The sequence below is a fragment of the Lactuca virosa genome, chromosome 5, assembly GCF_052849685.1.
Source record: "Lactuca virosa cultivar CGN04683 chromosome 5, Lactuca_virosa_CGN04683_v6, whole genome shotgun sequence".
NCBI lineage: Eukaryota > Viridiplantae > Streptophyta > Magnoliopsida > Asterales > Asteraceae > Lactuca > Lactuca virosa.
The window spans coordinates 463,197,450-463,222,206 of NC_136430.1; the positions used below are offsets into that span (position 1 = coordinate 463,197,450).

Here is a 24,757-nt window from a genome sequence, read left to right on the forward strand (position 1 = left end):
ATATATATATATATATATATATATATCCCTCCTTTAATAAACAAAACCCATTTTGGCCACATGTCCCTATTCTAAATTGCCACTTTGCCACGTGTCATGTTATACAACATCCCTATATTTCCCAAAAATAAAAATTAAAATTAACATAAATTAATACAACAATTAATCAGGATTGCACATTTCAAATTCAAAAATCCCTATACTTCCGAATTATATATTATATCAAATACAAAATTCCTATACTTCCGATTGAATGGTTCAATGTTTCAATTTCAAATTCCATTTTTTTTTTGGAAACAAAATCAATTGACGTTGTAAATTTTTGGTTACATATCCTATTTATTTTTTGAATCATTTTAAAGATTTTAAAGAATCCCAAAAAATCAGCATTTTCAATTCAAATTTTAAGATTATACATATCGAAAACTCCAATAATACGTCTTTCATTTGCGTTCCAATTCCAATTGTCGACTTTTATTGTGCTTTCTTCTTCAGCATTAAGCTTTCTGCAGAAGATACATCATAAAAGAAATCCGGTTAGTTCATCTTCATATGTTCGTAAACCAATAATTCTAATCTTTTTCTGAAAATACTTTAATACCATTCTACTTTCAGTTCTTATTTCTTTCTTCAGATGCATCCTACTTTACTCATCTATGTCTAGTTCGATTTCTCCATATATGTTTTGATTCACTGATTTCATATAGATTTTGATGTGTTTATTTTGTTTTCTTATTTTTTTTTCTGTATTATGATATGTAATAATGTCGTAAGAAAATTTCCAATTATTTTTTGCAAAGTTTATAATTGCATACCAGATTAACTTTGGTCCATTTTGATATATAATCAAAGAAATGTGAAGAATATTTTTTTATTAAATAATAGCTACGTTATCCATGAATGCACTGTATTTTTTTTTTCTTTCAATTTACTTACCGAACCAATTTTCTTCCGGTTTAACCACTAAGAGTTTGGTTTAAAATTAAGTGCATTCATGGAAAACGTAACAGGTCTGATATGTTTTTTTTTTTTTGTAGTGTCCAATCTCATTGTTTTATGAAATGCTAACTCTAAATATGAGTTGATATGTATAATCTTAATAAATCAGATTGGCATTTTCATATAAAGTTGATATATATTATTAAAATAAAAAAATACAAATATTGGTCCATGTTAAATTTTATAGCAATGTTCTTTCAAATAGGGGCAGTTTCGGTAGATTTTAAAAAACAGGGACCAATTTCGTCATTTATCAAACAGGGACCAATTTCTTCCGGTTTAACCACTAAGAGTTTGGTTTAAAATTAAGTGCATTCATGATAAACGTATGTATCAGGTCTGATATGTTGTTTTTTTTTTGTAGTATCCAATCTCATTGTTTTATGAAATGCTAACTGTAAATATGAGTTGTTTATAAACTAATAATAATAAATCAGATTGGCAATTTCATATAAAGTTGATATATATTATTAAAATAAAAAAATACAAGTAATGGTCCATGTTAAATTTTTATAGCAATGTTCTTTGAAATAGGGGCAGTTTCGGTAGATTTTAAAAAACAGGGACCAATTTCGTCATTTATCAAATTACAATGTTAAAGGTTGGAGTATATTCTTGTGAATGTGAAAAATTATTCTTATGCATATTTTTTTATAACTATTAAGAAGCTTTATTGAAACATGGACAACTTGGACCATTGTGCCCCATTACAAAAATTTCCATTCTACCATTGGCATAATAACATATTACCTTTTTAATGAGTAATTTACACTACAACAAAAATTTATCACAGTTACAAAGTATGTTGCCCAAATACAATATTTTATTTTCATTTTTCTAATCTGCCCTAATATATCAATTTAGTTTCCAAGTATATTTGTATTTGCACATATACTTAAATTTGAAAAATATGTCAATATAAAAGATGAAAGTAAACAAATTTACTTATGTTTTATATTTGTTCATGTAAACTTAATGCATAAAGGGTAAAACAGTAATTTTTGCAGTCCATGTTTGTTTATGTTGATGTGTATGTATCTGTTTATGTTATTGGTACATGTATCACATTATTAACATATATTGTGACATGTATAGCCTGCAAGTTTAGAGTCTTTGAACGATGGACCATCCGACTCCAATTCCCAAGAAAAAATAGTTACCAAGGTATCATATAACACACTAATATAATGCCACTATAAGTATTTTACTTCTTGATTTTTAACATAATATGGTTTAATTTTATGTTTTAAGGATTTGGTTTCACATTCCGATGAAACTGTTACACTGTCTACTGGGAATATTTTGACACCTACAAGTTCTCATCATATGAAAACTACTCCGATGAATTTAACACGCAAGTTTGAAGAAGTGTATGATGTGGAACAGTATTCGAATTCGTCATCAACAAAAACACCGCGTCTTTCAACAGGAACCGGAGAGGAAATCAAGCTTTTGATACCAAAAGTTGAAAAATAAGAAGAGAAACGTTTATATTAAAAGTTTTTGCTTTAGGTTTATTTATAAGTACCCATGAAGTTTTTAATAATTCTTGCCACTTGGTGAATAAGTTAGTATAACATTGTACTTTGAAAAGTACAATTCATTACTATTTTGCATTTATGGATTTTAAGACAATTATGTTTGGTTTGGTTTTACCTTTATTGAATATTGTTATTTTTTTTTAAATTCGTTTTAATATGAATTTATACTTGTGCCTAAATGTTAGGTATGATGAAAACACAAGTAAAAAAAAAAGTAATAAGTTACTCTTTGACGAAAGAGAATTAGGTGGTGCAAAATAAAACAATAAAAAAGTTAAGAACAGTAAAAGGTTACCTTTGAAAAAAAATGGTCATGTTTGCGAATATTATAAATAACAACAATGACACTGCTATTTTGCCATCCATGCTGAGGTAGACAAGATGTAGTTCCATGGCATATCTGTTCATATATAATCATATAGTCAAGGAAATTGCTCAACAAGTAAGGTAATTATCTTAGTAACAAATATTTGATTTAATATGTGATTTTATAAAAGAAAATTTAAATGTTTAATACCGTAATCAACTAATTTTTAGTATTATACTTACACCCCTGTCATATTTGGAAAAGAAAAAAAAAGCAAAAGATGTTTGACAAAACTAGTTTTAAAAGCTACTTTTGGAGTTTTGATATAAGGAAAATGAACTTTTTGGAAAAATCAGGAAAACCTGACTTTTTGTAACTTTTCGAAAAAGGACTTTTTGCCTGTGAAAAGCTAAGCCAAACACCCCTTAAACTGAGGTATTTTTAAAAAATCATCATTTTCCTTAATTTCAAAATACATGATAAAGGAAATACTATATAAAACCAAAATTTCAGATGTTTTATTTTGAATTTTACGCACATTAACACTAAAAATTCAAAATTCGATTTTCAAATGCAATCACCTAAACAATTTAATAAATACTTAATGTGGAATCTATTCATACAATTATTTGTGCATCTTCTACAAAGAACGAAAATTTTTGATTTTACCTTTATTCCTCTTCTTCAAACGTGTTTCAGCAACGACGCCATTATTTCTTCAAAACCATTTTTCCAGATTTTGACCTCCATCCAGATATCTTTCTTCTCTACTCTCTATTCATTCCTTATTCAAAAACAAAGTTGCACCCAGGTTGAAAAAAAAATAAAAAAATCGCAAGGTTAGAATAGTTTAGGGTATTAGGTTATGAAAATTCATTTTATCTGAAGAACCTGTAAGTTGTTTTAAAACGCAAATCCAAACGATTATTTATAATAGAACTTCACCACAATATCATATTAACTGCGGCTTGACTCCGCCGAGTAGATTTGGCGAAACTGCTAGATTTCTATTCCTTCCCCTTTAGACAAATTAGTCTATTCATCTGTTCGTTGCCACATAAAGTTGTTTTAGTAGAGTGAGTTACAATTATAGTCCCTAGACTATATTAACATAAATTTTTGGCCCCTTGGCTTTCACTTAAACAATACATTTTTAAATGTAATTAATTAAGAAATATGATATTATTTCCAATATATATATATATATATATATATATATATATATATATATATATATATATATCAATTTGCAAATGTATAATCCAATGTAATTTTATTTGAATGTGATTATTTAACTCTCGATATATTATAACATCTTTACAAAGAAATATCGACCAGAAAAATAGGTTATGTAATGGTACTAGACTTCAGGTGGTATCATTGGGTAATCGTGTCATAGAAACAGTGGTCTTAACTGGAAGTAACATTGGACATTGAGTTTTTATTTCAAGGTTGTCTTTAACACCTTCAGACAACAAAATTCCATATAAGTTCAAAAGGAGACAATTTCCCCTAGCGGTTTGTTTTGCTATGACCATAAATAAAAGTCAGGGCCAATCGTTGAAAAGGGTTGGGTTGTTTTTGCGAGAACCGGTTTTCTCACACGGTCAGTTATATGTTGCTTTATCGAGAGTAAAGAGCAGAGAAGGATTGAAGTTATTGATTTTAGATAAAAATGGTAATTTGACTAATAAAACTTCCAATGTTGTGTTCAAGGAAGTATTTCAAAACCTATGTTAAACTCTTATGTTTGTTTTACTTATCAAATAAAGTTGTACTTATTTACCATCAAGAATCAAATGCTTTTTTACAGTTATTAATTTTTTTGGTGTATAATTTTTTTTTAACTTACCTCCCGTGGTTTCCACTAGTTATAACCTAGTATATATATATATATATATATATATATATATATATATATATATATATATATATATATATATATATAGAGAGAGAGAGAGAGAGAGAGGCTCATTGAAAAGGCAACATCATCAAAGGAGAAGGTGGTTGGTGACATGGAAAGGGGAAGGGGAGAGCGATGGGGTTGGATGTTTTCCTCTTTTATAAACAAAAAATAATAATTTTTTAAAAAAAATGATAAGGGTAATTTCGTCATTTAGTGTATGCCAGATACCGTTCCTTGACAAAGACAAACATTAAGAACAATTTGTGTCCAAATTGAAAAGACAAGAAAATACATAACAATAGGGATCGTTTTTGTGATTTACTCTCCTAATTAAAAAGTACTAACAAAATCATATGTAAATTCATCAAAAAAATGACCACACCGTTATAAGAAATATAGGAGAATGACCATTTTTTTTTATCTATTTACCGAAATGATCATCATGTCTGAAAAGGGCCATTTTCGACTAAGAGTATGTTTGAAAAAAAGTTGTAAGTTGTTAAGCCTTTTATAGCTTTTATTTGTATAAATGTTTTTGGCAAAAGCAGTTTTAAGTTTTTTTGAAATATGTAAAACTATATAAAAACTAAAATTTAAAAACTTCTAAAATGGTAAACCGCATAATCTAAACGATTCATATTGAACCCGCTGTAGGGTATCACATGAGAAGTCAATTGTGGAACACTAAAAATATTTTAAGTATGTCACGATTTGAACTATGGATCTCATGTGTGAAATTTCGCATTTCAATCACTAAGCTCACATCGCATGGGTAAAGAATGCTCATAAAAATTTAAAAGCTATTGTTTAGTTGTTTGGATCAGAATTTTTTTGATCTAATGAAATAAAAGCATTAAGTTCATATTTCAAAACAAAATTTGTCCTTTTATTCGAGATTTTATTTAATTTAAAAGCCAAAAGCTCTTAAAAATTTGTTGCTAAACACACTCTAAAGATGTATGCCTCATCAAAGGTACATTTCTGAAGAAAGAAAACACATATGGATATGAAATTCCGCCCTAAACATCACGAACAAAGTAAAAAGAAACTTACTTTAGTATTTCTTTTTAGGGTAAATTACACCAATCGTCCCTCGTGCATATGCCAAAACCCACATTTAGTCCCTATTAACTCGGATTGTCAACGTGTTTGTTTTTTCTTGCATGCTTAGTCCTTATCGACGTTAACCATTAGTTGTTGCCATTTAAGTGCCCCACGTGCCTTGCATGCATGGGTGTTTTCGTCTTTTCAGGTCTAACCCCATCTCAATTCCTTAATTGTCCCTAAATCACCGTTATGTATTTCTATTCTTCCCACCCACACGCTCAGACCTCACCGGAAATGTAAGAGTAGGGTGGAATTACCATTCCTGACACAAACGGAATCCACGAGTCTCATACGTGGTACGATGGATAGATGAGAAGACGGAGATTGGAAATCGACCTCCATAATCAAACCTCAGAAATGATGCTTAAACCTCACACCAGCAATACCAACAGAGCGTTTGCAACGATAGGCAGCAAGCGTCTGGCACTCCGGCTAATAGGGATGAGCAAAGGAACCGACCCGGCTGGAACCGGCCCGAACCGGACCCGGCCCGGGAACCGAAGTCGGCCGAAATTAAGAACCGAACCGGACCGCCGGTTCTACCTGTTCCGGTTTTACCGGTTCCCGGTTCCTGTCGGTTCTTGCCGTGTCTTCAAGGTTGGAACCGGTCATCGAGAAATAGCAACATACGGTTCCAGTTTTTGCCGGTTCTCCCGGGTCCGGTTCCCACCGGTTCCCGTTTCCAAAAATCCACAAAAATATCGTCCTGGTCCCGGCCCGACCCGACCGGTTCCATCGGGTTCTGGTTCCGGTAGCCCCACTGTCGTCTTGAAAAGCGGAAAAGATGAGCCTTAAGGGATGAAGCAAATGAGCCAGTCAAATGTTGGAGTAAACTCATGAATTCATTTGGGTTTTTTTGGAATACCTTGGGGAAAATGTGTAGATGATGAACAGTGGACGGTATTGTGGTTGTTTATATTGGCGAGATTTGTCGATGGAAAAATTTGGCAAGTCTATTGTGAAAACAGAAGACTGGAAGAGGATTGAGATTGGGGGTTGAGGAAAGTATAGGAGGAGGAGATTACGGATTGCATTTTATGTGTCAAATTGGAGGGTTCCACCAATGTTTTGAGTATGTTAGAACTTTGGTCCTTCAACTATTTACTCATGTACATTTCTAGACCTAAAAAGACAAAAATACCCCCTAAAAAGACAAAAATACCCCTGCACGCAAGGCACATGGGACATTTAAACGGCAACCACTAACGACTAATGATGATAGTGACTAACCGTGCAATAAAATGACTACTCAATGACAGTCCGAGTTAATTTCTGAAAATAGAGACTGAACGTGTTTTTTGACAACTACACCAGGGACAATTCCTGTAATTTACCCTTCTTTTTAAATGTATGAAATCCAAAGAACATATCTAAATTTTCACGAAAATAATTCATTTTTCACATAATTCTAACAAACTTAAATATCTAGTTTAATTTAATTGAAAGAAACGGTGATGGTAAAAATCATGGATTTAAGAACAAGAGAGAACCTTTTATAAGTAATTTGTGTAAATAAGGAAAAAAAATCAGATATTATGTTTCCGAAATCCAAAATGACCAATTTCAGATGCGTTGTCATTTTTGGTAGTGGATAAATATTGAGGAAACTGAATAATCTAACCGTTTTTCAATGGTATTTTAAAAACAATAACATTTTTTTTTTGAAAAATAACCAAGAAATGGTAACGTTATAGGATCCGACTCGGGTTTTGTGGTCCCCCTATAAATACCGTTTCGGAGTTCATTTTGGACGTTATTTCTCGAACATACATTCCAGAAACCGTTCCAAACTGCTACAACCTTCATTCCAGAGACCATTTCGAACTCGGTAATTCCCAAATGTCTTCGTCTAGCGGTGAAAAGTATCACATTTATATGGAAATTTATAATTATACGTCTTTACTACAAATTGTATGTTAAAACCTATATAATTTATGCAATTATATAGGTTTTATTTGTTTTCGATGATTTTTAGTGATTTAAAGAGAATTATAGGATTAAATTTAGTTATATATGTATGCTACATTGAAAAATCTCACAATTATCCTTATTTTGACTCGTCCGAAACGAATCTAGAATCTGTATAACACCTCCAAAATATTAAGATCTACTCCGGAATCTGACGAACAGTTCCGGAATATGGATATGGAATGTTATTATCCGGAGTCCGTATCCGAAAATGGGTTCCGAAATTTTGATCCAAAATTATGATCTGAATATGTGATCCGGAATAGTGTATTCCAGAATTGTCCTTCCGGAACATACATGCTAAATTGCATAATTAATGATTCTTTTGATTGTATCATGATAGAACATATGAAACGGTTGTCATTAGAACTTGTAGGCCTGAACTCCGGCGGGAAATCATGGCCCGGTTCACATGTCGATGGGTGTAGAAAGTCACTATTTACTCTGTCACTATGTTATGTGCAAGGAATACTCTACTTTAACTCCAGTTGACCTACAGGAGCTTCTATTTCCGATACACAACTATCGGGTTTGCTTCGATAGGAAAACTTTATGTCTGATTACCGGCTTGCGGTTTAAAGACTATTTCCCCCAAGTTCTGATTTTGCACAATTTAGACAACGTGAATTTCTATTTGTGTCGGCTTCACGTTCGGTGAGAATAATTGAGCTTATGCATGTGTTCAATGACTTACTTCATCAATTAGGTGATGCAGACGCGGTGAAAGTCTCCCTCTTGTATATGCTAGAGCAGGGATTTTTGGGGAAATACCCTCGACAGCTGGTTACTAATGAACGTCTTGCAATCGTCTCTAATTTAGACGCGTTTAACAGGTATACAGTTATTTACTTACATTAGATCAAATGATACACATACTTATTAAGTGCAATTGTTAACATAGGTACCTATGGGGCAGAGTTATATGGTATTTCACTTACGTACAACTACGTAATGTCTTTGATAAGACCAAGGAGCATTTGAACCCCATCGAGGCAAGAGTCGGCAATAAACATATAAATATATTGTGCAGGGATTTGTCTATGCATTTAAGGTATGTCGACTATGTTTCATAATAATTTTTAAGAAACAAGTATTGTAAAATGTTGGTTAATTGTTTTACATCTTAATTTTGTAGATTTGGATCATGGAGACGTTTTCCAATAGTAGTATAGTTGGTTCCCCTATACCGGGTGCTATCCCTTGGGTAGTTGCATACCCTGCGATGAGGCGTTTCCATGCTGCTAACTGTGAACGTATTCTTGATGTTAGAAATGTATGTAGCTTAGTTCACATTATAATCTATAAGTTGCTATGAGAAAATAACATAAAATTAACCTTTATATGTTGTTTTATGCAGTGTCCCCCCAACGAATTGTTGCAACCTACTCTGCAGGAGTGTGCTACTTTGTGGTGGAGTGAGAGTGTCACGTGGATAGATGCGGCAGATTATCCATATATTTGAGTTATGGTTCTTTATTGTGCATGTTTTAAACAATTTCCTAATCACCATGTACCAAAAACAAGTTTATCCTTCTAAACAACATTTTGTAGAATGTTATAATTTTGTACAAACATCACTGTGGGTTTTTTAGATCAACAATTTCATATTGTTGACTAATTTTTTTTAAGTAGTTTTAACGTTAGATCTACTCTTAGACTTAACGTTACTTTTGACACTTGACTTGGTCCTACTAGAAGATTCAGTTTTTATTGAATTTGTAGGAAACTGAGCGTCACACTTTCTGCTTGTGTGACCGATCCTTTGGAAACGGCTGTATTTTTTCTGAATCGGTCCTTTGCCTTGGGATGGGATACGGTTATGGTTTCATGGTTGTTTGGCTTGTCGTTTGTCCATCAATGGTGGTAATACAACCATGAATTCATACGGTTGTTCGTATTCAACTGGACTGGCACATGAAACACAACCTCTATATATGTTGATCGATATGTTTCTAGTGTGAAGTATGATGACACCCATGTACTGTAGTGTTGATGTGACATCCCCATTTTTACGGCCAGAAAAGACCGATTTTGTTTATGCTTTTTAATAAAAATCAGAGTAACTTCTTAAGAAAAGTATTGCGGAACTTGTTCCCAAAACAAAATATGATATAAATTTTATCAAAGCATTTCTTAAAGAAATGTATTTTCATTACATTACAAAAACTCGGGATGTCAATCATCGATACAGACCATAAGCATAAACCAAAAAGAAATAAACATTCTAGGCCACAAAACACAATCTGGCCTCAAATCCATAATCTCTCGTCAAGTCATCCAACTATGCTTTTACCACTACCTGTAATACAAGAAAACTGAGTGGGTCAGGCTGGGGAGCCTGGTGAGCATATAGGGTTTTCAACCCACAATAATAAGTTCATTATTTATTTTCATCAAATCACTAACCCGATTACCCGTTCCCGTTATCCTCACTTTACGTCCCTAAAGCATCGGTTATAAGGGACCTATCCTAAGGAATTTCATCGGGATGGGCACTACTGCTAAGGGGATTCCTCAGCCATATGTGTCCGTAAGGCAACCATGGGGGGATGGAGTACATCTTCAAAAAACACCTACAGGTTGCGAGCCCGCTAGCATTCCACTGGACTGCCTAGAAAAGTCTGTGGTCGTCATCTATACTCCGCTAGACGACTGGATCATCTTAAACACCGTAAACATCGAGGCCTCTCATCATTTTAACACACATCATCCATTTCATCTACCCATTGTTCTACCCAACATATTTGTAAATATAAAATACATACACAGTCCAGATCTGAAAAACAATGTTTACATCTTTCATCCAGCATAACTTTCAAAGCATAAAATATTTATATAGTATAGATCTGAAAAAAATAATGTTTACATCTTTCATCCAGCATAACTTTCAAAGCATAAAATACATATACGGTCTAGATCTGGAAAAAAAAAGTTCAGATCTGAAGGAAAGAAGTTCAGATCTTTCGTCCAACATAGATGTCACACCCCAAAACCGAAACAGCGGAAACGTTCTGGGGCGGAGGACGTCATGCGTAGTATCACAACAATTGTATCATAGCAAGCATAGTAAACACAACCAGACATTGAATACATATATGAAAAAGGTTTACATTGTTTAATACATAGTTTTGTTCATATCAAAAGTAAAATGGAAAGACGTGACTCTAACGCTCCGACTTCTCCGAACTCCTGGAAGTACATGTCTACTAATTCCCTGAGAATACAAGCAGTTTTGAAAGAATATCAGCATAAAGCTGGTGAGTTCATAAGCATTTAGTTTTGGTGGAAAAATGTTCTTTGAATCCTTTTGAAAAGTGTTCCTCAAGAAAATCCTATATTTTCTTATGAAAAGCATGTTTGAAACCCATTCCTTCCATGACTTCCAGATTCATACAAGATATGTACAATCCAAGGAATCATGGAATGAATATGAATATCTATTAGTAGAAAATAAACCATCAGTTTTGGAAATGCCAGTGTTATCCTGGGAAAATCCCACATTTTCCTAAAAAACATTTGTCCGTCCTAGAGGTAGAGATGCAAGTTTAGAAATCCCTGATTACTATCAGTATATAAGAAAGTAGCTTTATTACTTAAAATAAAACAAATGAAGAATAGAGTCCGTAAACCAAAGTTAGTTTATACTTATTTGCGAGTCGTATAACCATACTTGATATGACCTAGAGACCTTTATAACGTTCTTCAGGCGTTTAAGCTAAATGACATTTGTCCACCACAGGCATGCCTGCCTAACTGTAGCTAGCAGTTCTGGTGTGGGATTGTCAGTCCCGAATAGATCTATTCACAAATCTCACGCTCTCCCTCCAGGAGACTCTGGTTATACTAAGATAGGATTTATCACTATACACCTAAGGGTACAGTATTGAAGTAGAGCCTCACAATTTTGTATAATCTAGTTTACTAGCGAGAAACAGTATAAAACAATAATTATCCTTGAATACTAGTACTTTATACTCCTGAGGAAATATATAACATAAACTAAATCTGCCATAGTTTATATATATTCATTTATGAAATCTGATTAGGTAGAAACTGCCTAGAGGGTTATCCCAAACTATACCCATTATAGTTTATTAGAGTTGATATGGAAAATGCTTTGTAGAAACCTTTCTAAAAGCTATGAAGTTAAATTTCCAAAATAGAAGTTTCCCTTATGCTCAACATATTACAAAAGAGATAAAATATCTGAATATGTTATTAAACGTGGAAATCGTTGGACTGCATTAATAAGTTTAAAACCTAATAAAATACTTTGAGTTTGGCTTGTATTCCCCCCCTGAAAACATTAAAAACACGGAAAATGTAGGGGTATGAACTCACCTCGGGCGGTTTGAATGAAGGATCGATACGGAATGCGGGATGTTCAAGTGAAGCCTTGAACACGATTTGATCCTAATTAACACGTAATGACACATAAAGGAGTCAAATGAAGGTATTTCACCACTAGATGTGATGAAGAACCACTCTAAGAACTTGGGACTACTCGCACTAAGTGCTAGGACCTTAAAGGATTGCATGAGGTAGGTGTATGGCCACCTTAAAGGTGTGTACGGCCATGGGTGTGCGGCCGTACACTCATGTTGGAAAGTGTCTTTGAGGTGATTCAAGGTCCATTCTTGCATCCATGAATTGTCCTAGGTCCATACTAGGTTGTAGTACAAGTTTAGGGTCTTAGAAATGGGTTTGTGGTCCTAGGATGTGTGTGTGGTCGCATAAAGGTGTGTGTTGCTGCACAAGGGAGTGTGCTGCTGCACACAGGAGTGTGCTGCCGCACACAGGAGTGTGCTTCCGCACACATGAGTGTGCTGCCGCACACAGGAGTGTGCTGTCGCACACATGAGTGTGTGGTCGTACACCCATCAAGTTTTGTGTCCAAAAATGCCATTTCCAAGGTGTAACAAAGCTAGGGTCATGTCCAACTCAAATATGGAAGTCAAACTCTCACTTTGGAAGGTCTTTTAGGAGTGTGAGGCCACCTTATGTGGGTGTGCGGCTGCACTCATTTCCAAACACGAAGAACATGACGAATATTGCACACTTTAGGCTTAGATAGAGTGGTCTTTCATGGTTTTTCAAGCTAGAGGATGAATTACTCACGTTCTTGAAGCTTTGGAGGGTTTGTGGTTGAAGAAGCTTGAGAGAAATGATGTTGTGTGCTGCCAAGGTGTTAAAGGTATGAAAGGAAAGGGGTCTACCCTTTATATAGGGGTGTGAGTGCTGTCAAAAAGTGAGTGTGCTGCCAAGGGAGTGGGTGTGCGGCCGTACACTCCTCTTAGAGGTGTGTATGGCCCGGTTTTCTCACTATACGACACTCTGACTCATTCCTAAACTCAACCTTGGTCATAATCAAGCTTAGAACACTTAAATGAACCCTTAAACAGTACAAGAAATCAACAAAACAAGTTGAATATTGACTGAATTGACTAAGTGTACAAGATAGATGTTCCGAGTTGTCACATCATCCCCCCGTTAGAGGGAATTTCGTCCCAAAATTCAAGAATAGAGTACAATTCATGGACTAGGAAAGAGGTGAGGGTACTTCTGCTTCATCTAATCTTCGCGCTCCCAAGTGAATTCAGGTCCCCGCTTGGCGTTCCAGCGGACTTTCACTATCGGGATGCGACTCTGCTTCGTACCCTTGACTTCTCGGTCCATGATCTCAACAGGTTCTTCCATGAAACGTAGGCTTTCGTCTAGATCGATATCGTCGAGGGGAATTACAAGTGTCTCATCGGACAGACACTTATTTAGGTTCGACACATGGAAGACAGGATGGACGTTGCTGAGTTCTCGTGGTAACTTAAGTCTGTAAGCTACGGGACCGATCCTAGCAAGGATCTCGAATGGTCCAACGTATCTTGGGTTTAGCTTTCCACGTTTTCCGAAACGTATCATGCCTTTCCAGGGTGAGACCTTCAGAAGGACACGGTCACCAACCTGGAATTCCAATGGTTTTCGTCTCTTATCGGCGTAGCTCTTTTGTCTATCTCGTGAAGCTTTCAGTCGTTCCCGGATTTGTATAATCTTTTCGGTTGTCTCTCGGATGATTTCAGGACCAGTGAGAGTGCTGTCGGGGACTTGACCTTTGGCTAGCTGCGTGTCACCCACCTCAGCCCAGCACAGAGGGGATCTGCACTTACGGCCATAGAGGGCTTCAAATGGCGCAGTCTTGATGTTGGTATGGTAGCTGTTGTTGTAGGAAAATTTGACCAAAGGAAGATGAGTGTCCCATGACGTGCCGAAATCGATGACACAGTCTCTCAACATATCTTCCAATGTCTGAATTGTTCTCTCACTCTGTCCATATATTTGTGGATGATAAGCCGTGCTCATATCCAACTTAGTTCCAAGAGCCTTCTGCAGTGATTGCCAAAATCTTGAGGTAAGCCTGCTATCTCGGTCGGAGATAATGGATACAGGTACCCCATGGAGGCGAACTATTTCTCGAATGTAGATCCGCGTGAGTCTCTCCATTTTGAAGTTTTCTTTGACTGGCAGGAAGTGGGCGGATTTAATCAACCGATCGACAATTACCCAGATGGCGTCGTGCCCATTCGGAGATCTGGGTAACTTGGTGATAAAATCCATTGTTATCCTTTCCCACTTCCACTCAGGTATCTCTGGCTGCTGAAGTAAACCTGAGGGCTTTTGATACCCCACCTTCACCTTGGCGCAAGTCAAGCACTTGCCCACGAAGGTTGTAATCTCTGCTTTCATGTTTGGCCACCAGTAGAGTTGTTTGAGATCTAGATACATCTTATCTGAACCTGGGTGAACGGAGTATCTAGACTTGTGAGCTTCATTCATGACAACCTCCCTGTACCCGCCATACTTTGGGGTCCAGATCCGGTTCATGAAATAGTAAACTCCGTCTCCCTTGACCTCTAAGTTCTTGTCCATTCCCCGCAGTGCTTCCTCTGCTGTGTTCTCTGGTTTCAAGGCTTCCAGCTGAGCCTCTCTGATTTGCGCGGACAAATGGGAATGAATGGTCATTGTTAGTGCCTTTGCCTTACGCCCTGAATACTCCTTTCGGCTGAGGGCATCCGCTACCACATTGGCCTTGCCGGGATGGTATCGTATTTCGCACTCGTAGTCACTGAGTAGCTCTACCCACCGCCGATGTCTCATGTTTAACTCCTTCTGATCAAAGATGTGCTGTAAGCTCTTATGGTCGGTGAAGATAGTGCACTTGGTTCCGTAGAGATAGTGTTTCCAGATCTTTAACGCAAAGACCACTGCTCCCAACTCTAGATCGTGAGTTGTGTAATTGACTTCGTGTGTTTTCAACTGCCTCGAGGCATAGGCGATAACCTTTCCTCGTTGCATGAGCACACAGCCTAGGCCCTGATTGGATGCATCACAGTAGACAACGAAGTCTTCCGTCCCTTCGGGCAGGGACAAGATAGGCGCACTACATAAGGCATGCTTCAATGTTTGAAACGCAGTGTCTTGCTTGACTCCCCAACTAAAGGTTACACCTTTCTGTGTCAGGGTAGTTAAAGGCTTAGTGATTCTGGAGAAGTTCTGGATGAACCTGCGATAATAGCCTGCGAGACCCAAGAATTGCCGGATTTCTGTGGGTGTCTTTGGTGCAGACCAATTCTCAATCGCTTTGATTTTGGAAGGGTCCACGTGTATTCCTTCCTCGCTAACCACGTGACCAAGGAAAGTTACCTTCCTTATCCAGAACTCACACTTTGAGAATTTCGCATATAGCTTCTCTGCCCTTAATGTTTCCAACACCTGCCTCAAGTGATGTTTATGATCGCTCTCGCTCCGCGAATAGACAAGTATATCGTCAATGAACACGATTACGAACTTGTCCAGGAAAGGGCGGCACACCCTATTCATCAGATCCATGAATACTGCTGGTGCGTTGGTCAGACCAAAGGGCATCACTACAAACTCGTAGTGTCCATAGCGAGTTCGGAATGCTGTCTTGGGCACATCATTCTCTTGAACTCGCAACTGATGGTACCCTGATCTTAGATCTATCTTTGAAAAATAACTGGCTCCCTAAAGTTGGTCGAAGAGATCGTCGATTCTGGGTAAGGGATAACGGTTCTTGACGGTCAGCTTGTTCAGTTCTCGGTAGTCAATGTACATCCGAAAGGATCCATCTTTCTTTTTCACGAATAAGATCGGAGCTCCCCAGGGTGAGGAACTCGGCCTTATGAACCCTTTGTTGATCAGCTCATTGAGCTGGCTGGATAATTGTTGCATTTCTGCTTGCGCGAAACGATAAGGAGACTTAGCTACAGGAGTAGCTCCGGGGATTAAGTCGATACGAAACTCGACTTGACGCTCAGGAGGAATTCCTGGGAGATCTTCGGGGAAGACATCAGGAAAGTTGCAGACTTCGGGGATGCTCTCGAGGTCTTTAACCTTTTGCGTATCATCAACCACATGAGCTAGAAATGCATGGCATTCCTTCCGCATATATTTCTGGGCTTTGATGCATGAAACGATACGAAGGTTCGAACTGGGCTTATCACCGTAAACCAAGAGGGCTTCACCAGAGGGAAGATTGAGACGGATGGCTTTCTCGAAGCAAAGGATATCAGCACGATTGGGGCTCAACCAATCCATACCGATAATGACATCGAAACTCTTAATAGATACAGGCATAAGATCGATGGGAAAGGAATGATTGCCTAGGGTAAGAGTACAGCCTATGAATATGTCGTTCGTGCTCTCTTTATTTCCGTTAGCCATCTCGACGATGAATGTTTCGGTTAAAGGTTGGGATTTACATTTGATTAGATGTTTGAATGCATGACTAACAAAACTTCTCTCCGCACCAGAATCGAAATGAATGCATGCGTAAGAGTTGTCAAGGAGGAACGTACCCGTAACAACGGTAGGATCAGCGACCGCTTCCTCCTGGCCCATCGCCAGCACTCTTCCTGTATTACCGCCCGTTGTCGCCTTGGGGCAGTTTCTTTTGAAATGCCCAACTTCCCCACATCCATAGCAGGCTTGGCTGGCACCCGCACCAGGAGTCGGATTAGTTGGTTGGGCTGGTGCCCTGTAGTATGGGGTCGTGTGTCCCTTCCTTCCACAATTGTTGCAATTCAACTCACGGCAGGGTCCGTGATGATGAAAGGTACACTTGTTGCACAGAGGTAGTTTCCTTGAATAACCACCGGTAGGAGCTTGGGTGGTCGGAGCAGCAGTTGGAGCAACAGTAGGAGTAGTGGCAGCGTGGACTGCCACCGTTTGTTGTTTCTTGGAGGGCTCCTGGGGAAACTGGCCCTTGCGTTTGTTCCAAAATTTCTTCTTCTTCTCACCACTCTCCTTTTGTGGCTCGGCGACCGCTGATGCCTCATCCAGATCGACTCCATGATCGATCAGAGTCTGCGCCAGATCCTTGGCGCTTTCAAATGTAGTTGGTCTAGCAGCCAAGACATTTCCTTTGGTTGGTTGTGTCAGTCCCCAAATGTACCTCTCGATTTTCTTGCTTTCTGGGGTGACCATTCCCGGACAGAGGAGAGCCAGATCACAGAATCTAGCGGTGTAGGCAGCGATGTCAGAACCCTTCATCTTCAAGTTCCAAAGTTCGTGCTCCAACTTTTGCACTTCGCCCCTCGGGCAGTATTCCGCAAGCATGAGTTCCTTCAGTCTTTCCCAACCCATGGCATTAGCCACTGGCAGGGTTAGGGTTTTGACTCGACCATTCCACCAGGTCAAGGCTCTGTCGGTAAAGGTGCAAGCAGCGAACTTCACCTTGTTGGCTTCGGAACAGGCGCAAATTTCGAAGATGGATTCAATCTTCTCGAACCATCGAGTTAGAGCGATAACACCTCCATTTCCGTCGAAAGGCTTGGGTTTTGTGGTCATGAAGTCCTTGTAGGAACACTCCTTTTGATGTCCCTGACTTCCGTCTTGCCGCTGGGGGTCGGTTCCACCTCCAGCCCCACCAGAGTTCACTTGTGCCATTGCTGCGGTTACAGCGGCGGTAACTGCTGCCTGGAACATGACGGGGTCGAACTGAGGGGGTGGTGGTGGTGGTGGGGTGTTGTTTCTTCGGTTGGACCTTCTCTCGAGAGGCATCTTGTTCTAGCAACAACCAGGAAGAAGAGGATGGTAAGTCCTCAAGATATATGAAACAAAATATATATCTCATCCTGATAATAAAAGTGTTCTACCAAGCGATAAGCAACGAAAGGTTAGTAATGCAAGTAAGTTATCGCTTCAGAAAGAATAGGTAGCAACACCTGGAATGAATCTATATACGGAATTTGGCTCTAGCTAAAATACTCCTATAGTATTTTATGGTGAATGTTTTTGTTATCGGTAAGTTTTAGGCTTGCTGCAACACCACAGTCACTCCCAAACACATGTTGGTCATGTCTCGACTGAATATAGTTTATCAGGCTATATTCACCCTAGACATGATTACATAACTGCTCAGGTTTAACCGCAGCGTCCCAACATCCAAATACTTTTGTTTTATTCTACTTATGACACTGATTCCAGTACCTAGATATACTTGTATACTTTTTATAAAATACTTATATTTTCGAAAGTATACTTTTAGTTTAGAGCACTTAGGCCCCTTAGTATTTATAGATGTATACCAAGTAACGTTCGGTATACTTAGTTCGCTATAAACAAGGGCTCTGATACCAATCTGTCACACCCCAAAACCGGAACGGCGGAAACGTTCTGGGGCGGAGGACGTCATGCGTAGTATCACAACAATTGTATCATAGCAAGCATAGTAAACACAACCAGACATTGAATACATATATGAAAAAGGTTTACATTGTTTAATACATAGTTTTGTTCATATCAAAAGTAAAATGGAAAGACGTGACTCTAACGCTCCGACTTCTCCGAACTCCTGGAAGTACATGTCTACTAATTCCCTGAGAATACAAGCAGTTTTGAAAGAATATCAGCATAAAGCTGGTGAGTTCATAAGCATTTAGTTTTGGTGGAAAAATGTTCTTTGAATCCTTTTGAAAAATGTTCCTCAAGAAAATCCTATATTTTCTTATGAAAAGCATGTTTGAAAACCCATTCCTTCCATGACTTCCAGATTCATACAAGATATGTACAATCCAAGGAATCATGGAATAAATATGAATATCTATTAGTAGAAAATAAACCATCAGTTTTGGAAATGCCGGTGTTATCCTGGGAAAATCCCACATTTTCCTAAAAACAGTTGTCCGTCCTAGAGGTAGAGATGCAAGTTTAGAAATCCCTGATTACTATCAGTATATAAGAAAGTAGCTTTATTACTTAAAATAAAACAAATGAAGAATAGAGTCCGTAAACCAAAGTTAGTTTATACTTATTTGCGAGTCGTATAACCATACTTGATATGACCTAGAGACCTTTATAACGTTCTTCAGGCGTTTAAGCTAAATGACATTTGTCCACCACAGGCATGCCTGCCTAACTGTAGCTAGCAGTTCTGGTGTGGGATTGTCAGTCCCGAATAGATCTATTCACAAATCTCACGCTCTCCCTCCAGGAGACTCTGGTTATACTGAGATAGGATTTATCACTATACACCTAAGGGTACAGTATTGAAGTAGAGCCTCACAATTTTGTATAATCTAGTTTACTAGCGAGAAACAGTATAAAACAATAATTATCCTTGAATAATAGTACTTTATACTCCTGAGGAAATATATAACATAAACTAAATCTGTCATAGTTTATATATATTCATTTATGAAATCTGATTAGGTAGAAAGTGCCTAGAAGGTTATCCCAAACTATACCCATTATAGTTTATTAGAGTTGATATGGAAAATGCTTTGTAGAAACCTTTCTGAAAGCTATGAAGTTAAATTTCCAAAATAGAAGTTTCCATTATGCTCAACATATTACAAAAAGAGATAAAATATCCGAATATGTTATTAAACGTGGAAATCGTTGGACTGCATTAATAAGTTTAAAACCTAATAAAATACTTTGAGTTTGGCTTGTATTCTCCCCTGAAAACATTAAAAAAACGGAAAATGTAGGGGTATGAACTCACCTCGGGCGGTTTGAATGAAGGATCGATACGGAATGCGGGATGTTCAAGTGAAGCCTTGAACACGATTTGATCCTAATTAACATGTAATGACACATAAAGGAGTCAAATGAAGGTATTTCACCACTAGATGTGATGAAGAACCACTCTAAGAACTTGGGACTACTCGCACTAAGTGCTAGGACCTTAAAGGATTGCATGAGGTAGGTGTATGGCCACCTTAAAGGTGTGTACGGCCATGGGTGTGCGGCCGTACACTCATGTTGGAAAGTGTCTTTGAGGTGATTCAAGGTCCATTCTTGCATCCATGAATTGTCCTAGGTCCATACTAGGTTGTAGTACAAGTTTAGGGTCTTAGAAATGGGTTTGTGGTCCTAGGATGTGTGTGTGGTCGCACAAAGGTGTGTGCTGCTGCACAAGGGAGTGTGCTGCCGCACACAGGAGTGTGTGGCCGTACACCCATCAAGTTTTGTGTCCAAAAATGCCATTTCCAAGGTGTAGCAAAGCTAGGGTCATGTCCAACTCAAATATGGAAGTCAAACTCTCACTTTGGAGGGTCTTTTAGGAGTGTGAGGCCACCTTATGTGGGTGTGCGGCCGCACTCACTTCCAAACACGAAGAACATGACGAATATTGCACACTTAAGGCTTAGATAGAGTGGTCTTTCATGGTTTGCAAGCTATAGGATGAATTACTCACGTTCTTGAAGCTTTGGAGGGTTTGTGGTTGAAGAAGCTTGAGAGAAATGATGTTGTGTGCTGCCAAGGTGTTAAAGGTATGAAAGGAAAGGGGTCTACCCTTTATATAGGGGTGTGAGTGCTGTCAAAAAGTGAGTGTGTTGCCAAGGGAGTGGGTGTGAGGCCGCACACCCATGTGTGCGGCCGTACACTCCTCTTAGAGGTGTGTATGACCCGGTTTTCTCACTATACGACAGTCTGACTCATTCCTAAACTCAACCTTGGTCATAATCAAGCTTAGAACACTTAAATGAACCCTTAAATAGTACAAGAAATCAACAAAACAAGTTGAATATTGACTGAATTGACTAAGTGTACAAGATAGAAGTTTCGGGTTGTCACAATAGATCTCAAAGTATACAGTTTAGATCTGAAGAAAAAGTTTAGATCTGAGATGAGAAAGTGTAGATCTGAATGAAAAAGTTTCAGATCTGAAAGAAAGAAGTTTAGATCTTTCATCCAACATAGATCTCAAAGTATACAGTTTTGATATGAAGAAAAAGTTTAGATCTGAGATGAGAAAGTGTAGATCTGAAGGAAAAAGTTTCATATCTGAAAGAAAGAAGTATAGATCTTTCATCCAGCAAACATCTCAGGTAAACAGATAACATATATATACACATAGCACATAATTTATATAAAATACTTCATATCTATGTGTAAGATGAAAGTGATTATACACTCACCTGATACGGAGTGATTCGGACAGCACCTCGCTTCTAAAAATAATCTTCTTTGACGAAACCGGGAAGTTTGCTTGAAAACGGGGCTCTGCACGGGCAGAGTTTCAAGCCGAAAAACTCTTTTTCTTGGAGCCTTCGGGCTCTCCGGGACTCGCTTCTAGCACTTAGGAAGTACTAGGGAATGGAAGAGAGGTTTTGGGGGTAATGGGAGAGAAAGGGTATGAAAGGTGTGTGTTTTGGGGGTGATTTGTGCCTCTATTTATAGGCTGTCTGGGCCGATTCATGTCGTGAGAAAGGGTGCTCACGTCGTGAGCCTTGCGTAGGCTCCAAGGCGAAGTCTGGTGCTGACACGTGGCGTCGGACGTAGGTAAAACAACCAATCTTTAAAAATTTATAACTTTCGCATACGAACTCCGTTTTTGACGTTCTTTATATCCACGCGTAGGTAAAGACAAGATCTACAACTTTCCTTTTGACTCCGTCGGCTAATTCTCAACTGATTTTAAATTTAACAGTATGAGAAGATTATACTGTTAAATAACTACGTAAAATTCATAACTTCTACATACGGACTCCGTTTTCGTCTATCTTTTATTGTTAAGCTCCTTTTAATGAGATCTTCAATTCTCATTTAGGTTGCGTTGGCCAAAAACCGATCGATCTAAAATTCGAATTTCGGGTTGTGCACTGCTATGCCAAATCTTAGAAAAATCATAACTTCCTCATACGAAGTCAGATTTGGGCGTTCTTTTTATGCACGCTCTCGGTTTAAAGTATACTACAACATTTGTTTAGATTTCTAAGTCTAAAAAGTCTTCTATCGTAAATTCACTATTTACGTTTCCTGGTGTCGTGCCGGTTTTGCCGTAAAACTTCGACATGCCATAACTTCTTCGTTATAACTCGGATTTCAGCGTTCTTTTTATCTCCGGAATCCTTGTCACGACTACTAAAACTTTCTTCATAGATATCGGGTTTATCTAACATTTTATTTTTGATGCTTATTTTTATCCTTTATTTATTATATTATTATAAACAAGTAATAATCACACAAAAGCACATAATACACATAATATTCAAGTAATTCATCTTTATTACTTTAAAATGGGTTACAATGGTTGACCTAGACTATTACATCATCTACTAATGCTTAGCCCCGAAACACGGGCGTTACAGTTGATATCTCAGTTCCTTGAATACCGCCATAGCATGAGAACAAGGTATACCTGATAACTGTCATTTCCCACACGTGCAACAACGAGATTCTAAGTTTATTATACCAAATTTCATTCGGTCGGTCACCTCATATCTGTTTGATCAATGTGGTATATCCGAAAACCAGAGGATTTGTTGATCCTTCTATCGATAACCTTCTTAGCACACTCAGTAATATCTTTTTTGCTTTCAGCTATAAAAAAAATTTACGTACATGTTGTCATGCACAAAAAATTATACTATAATTATCATGGAAGTATTATAATATAAATAGTTACCTCCAGCATTATGTCGCCGACACCACCATTGTTGCATAGTTACTCAAAAGAAATCAATAAACATTGTTATTGGTAGTTTTTGTGTGTCTCTTGATAACGCATTGATGGACTCAACGTTGTTTGATGTTATACTATTATGTCGAACCACATGGAAACACGACCTTGCCCATTTCTTGTAACCGATTATGTCTAGCCATGTACGACAATCTTTGTTAAGGGCACGATGTAGCCTACCCAAGCTTTCTTTAAAATCAGACTGACAGTAAACTTTTATAGCCTCCCAAAACAAAATCTTTGTTCTCTATTGTTTGCCGATCTTTGTTTCATATTCATCAACAAATGACTACATCAGAGTCTGTGATATGCGTTCGGGAACACAGCTTGAATGGTCATTTCAATTGAATTTGCTCTATCTAATATGATAGCCAAAGAGGGCCTGCCCCCACTACCTTCTTTGAGTCTTGATAAAAACCATATCCATGACTCCTCATTTTTAGTTTTCCCAACACCAAAAGCAATAGGGAGGATTTGGTTATTACCATCCATGCCTATTGCTAGGAACATCGTGCCCAAATATTTCCTTTTAAGGTGTGCTCCGTCAATGATAATAATAGGACGCAAACAAGTTTGAAATGCTCGAACCTCAAAAGTAATTAACATTAATATATTACTCATTAAAGCGATCACACGTGTAACAACAATAAATATAAAGAACTCATTATATAAGAAATATTACCGCATAACCGATAGCCATGAAAAAGTATTCAAATTTGTTGTCATAAGTTGTCTTTATATGTGTAAACGTCTTTGAAAGTTTTCTTCATGGCTCCCTCTCAACAGATTTAGAGCATACATGTTAGCACTTCATGTTTGTCGGTATGAAATATGTACACTAAGACGGTCATTTAAAGTTCGTTGGATTTGTTTCCCCCGCAACATATTACATACTATCAGCTAATATGCCCTTCAAGAAGTGACCCAATACCTTTTTTGTTGGCTTGTCGATGATGGGGACGTAGCTAAGTGTTTGAGAAAGTGTGTCTCTCCGATAGTTTAACCACTTGAAATGTATCAATAGTATTTTGTTTTGTTGCCTGTATCCGCCAGTCAAAATTTTTCATAAAGCAAACAGCTTCAAACCTGTCTTTTGTAGATTTTGACACTCTATATTAGAAGCCTTTAGTAACACTTTTGAATCCTAAATTAAGCTTAAGTTCTTTGCTTTTGAAGAGTTGTAATAACTTCACATTTACGTTTTTGTTGATCTAATTCGGGCAATGGTAAAGGTTCATGCATACCCCAATAGGTGGTTTGTGTTTCTTCAAAATCGGAAAAATAATAAGGAAACTTTTCATGTTGTGGTTTTCAAGGTTGTAAGGGATCAGCTTCCTCCTGTTCACATTCAATATCATCTCCATCAAATTCAATGTAACTCTGAAAATGTTCAAGTGGCTCTCCATGTGGAATTATATTACCATCATCCACCAACAACATTAGTTTTTGCTAATCATTTGCAGATTCATCAACATCAACTGTTGGAGAAACATCATCAATAGCCTTACATGTATACTTATAACCACCCCCATAAATAGAGTCATTGTAAGAGGAACATGGTTGGTTGTCATATGTTTACAAATTTGGTTACTTCCAGCACCGGAAGACCCATTTCCACTAAAACGATTTTCCCCGACAAATCGATGAATATCACTTTCCATAACATTATTAACAACAAACAATTGTATTGTATTAGGAGTCATGCTACTAATAAAACTAAGAAAATATATGACATCACTATTGTCAAGAATCTGCATAACTATATTTGATCCAGGAAATTGAAAAAAAATAGACGTATTTGATTAGTATGTAACCTGGACTTGGAAACAACCAACGTAATTAACCCAACGAAGTTGATATCATTGCTTATATCTACACCAAAGCATGTGCAGTCTACAACAATATACTACATAGATCTCTCGATACGTTGTCATTGTCCTCCACTA

The 24,757-nt window shown here is 37.5% G+C and overlaps 1 long non-coding RNA gene across 1 annotated transcript; it reads right to left on the minus strand.

Annotated features, from left to right (window-relative positions):
• Positions 1-150: 150 nt before the first annotated feature.
• Positions 151-6,879, minus strand: LOC145114633 (uncharacterized). The gene is made up of 4 exons (XR_013711126.1): positions 5,807-6,879; positions 3,517-3,890; positions 2,836-2,940; positions 151-506 (listed from the first exon to the last, which is right to left on the minus strand). It is a non-coding gene; the product is annotated as an uncharacterized LOC145114633 (long non-coding RNA).
• Between the last annotated feature and the right edge of the window lie 17,878 nt (positions 6,880-24,757).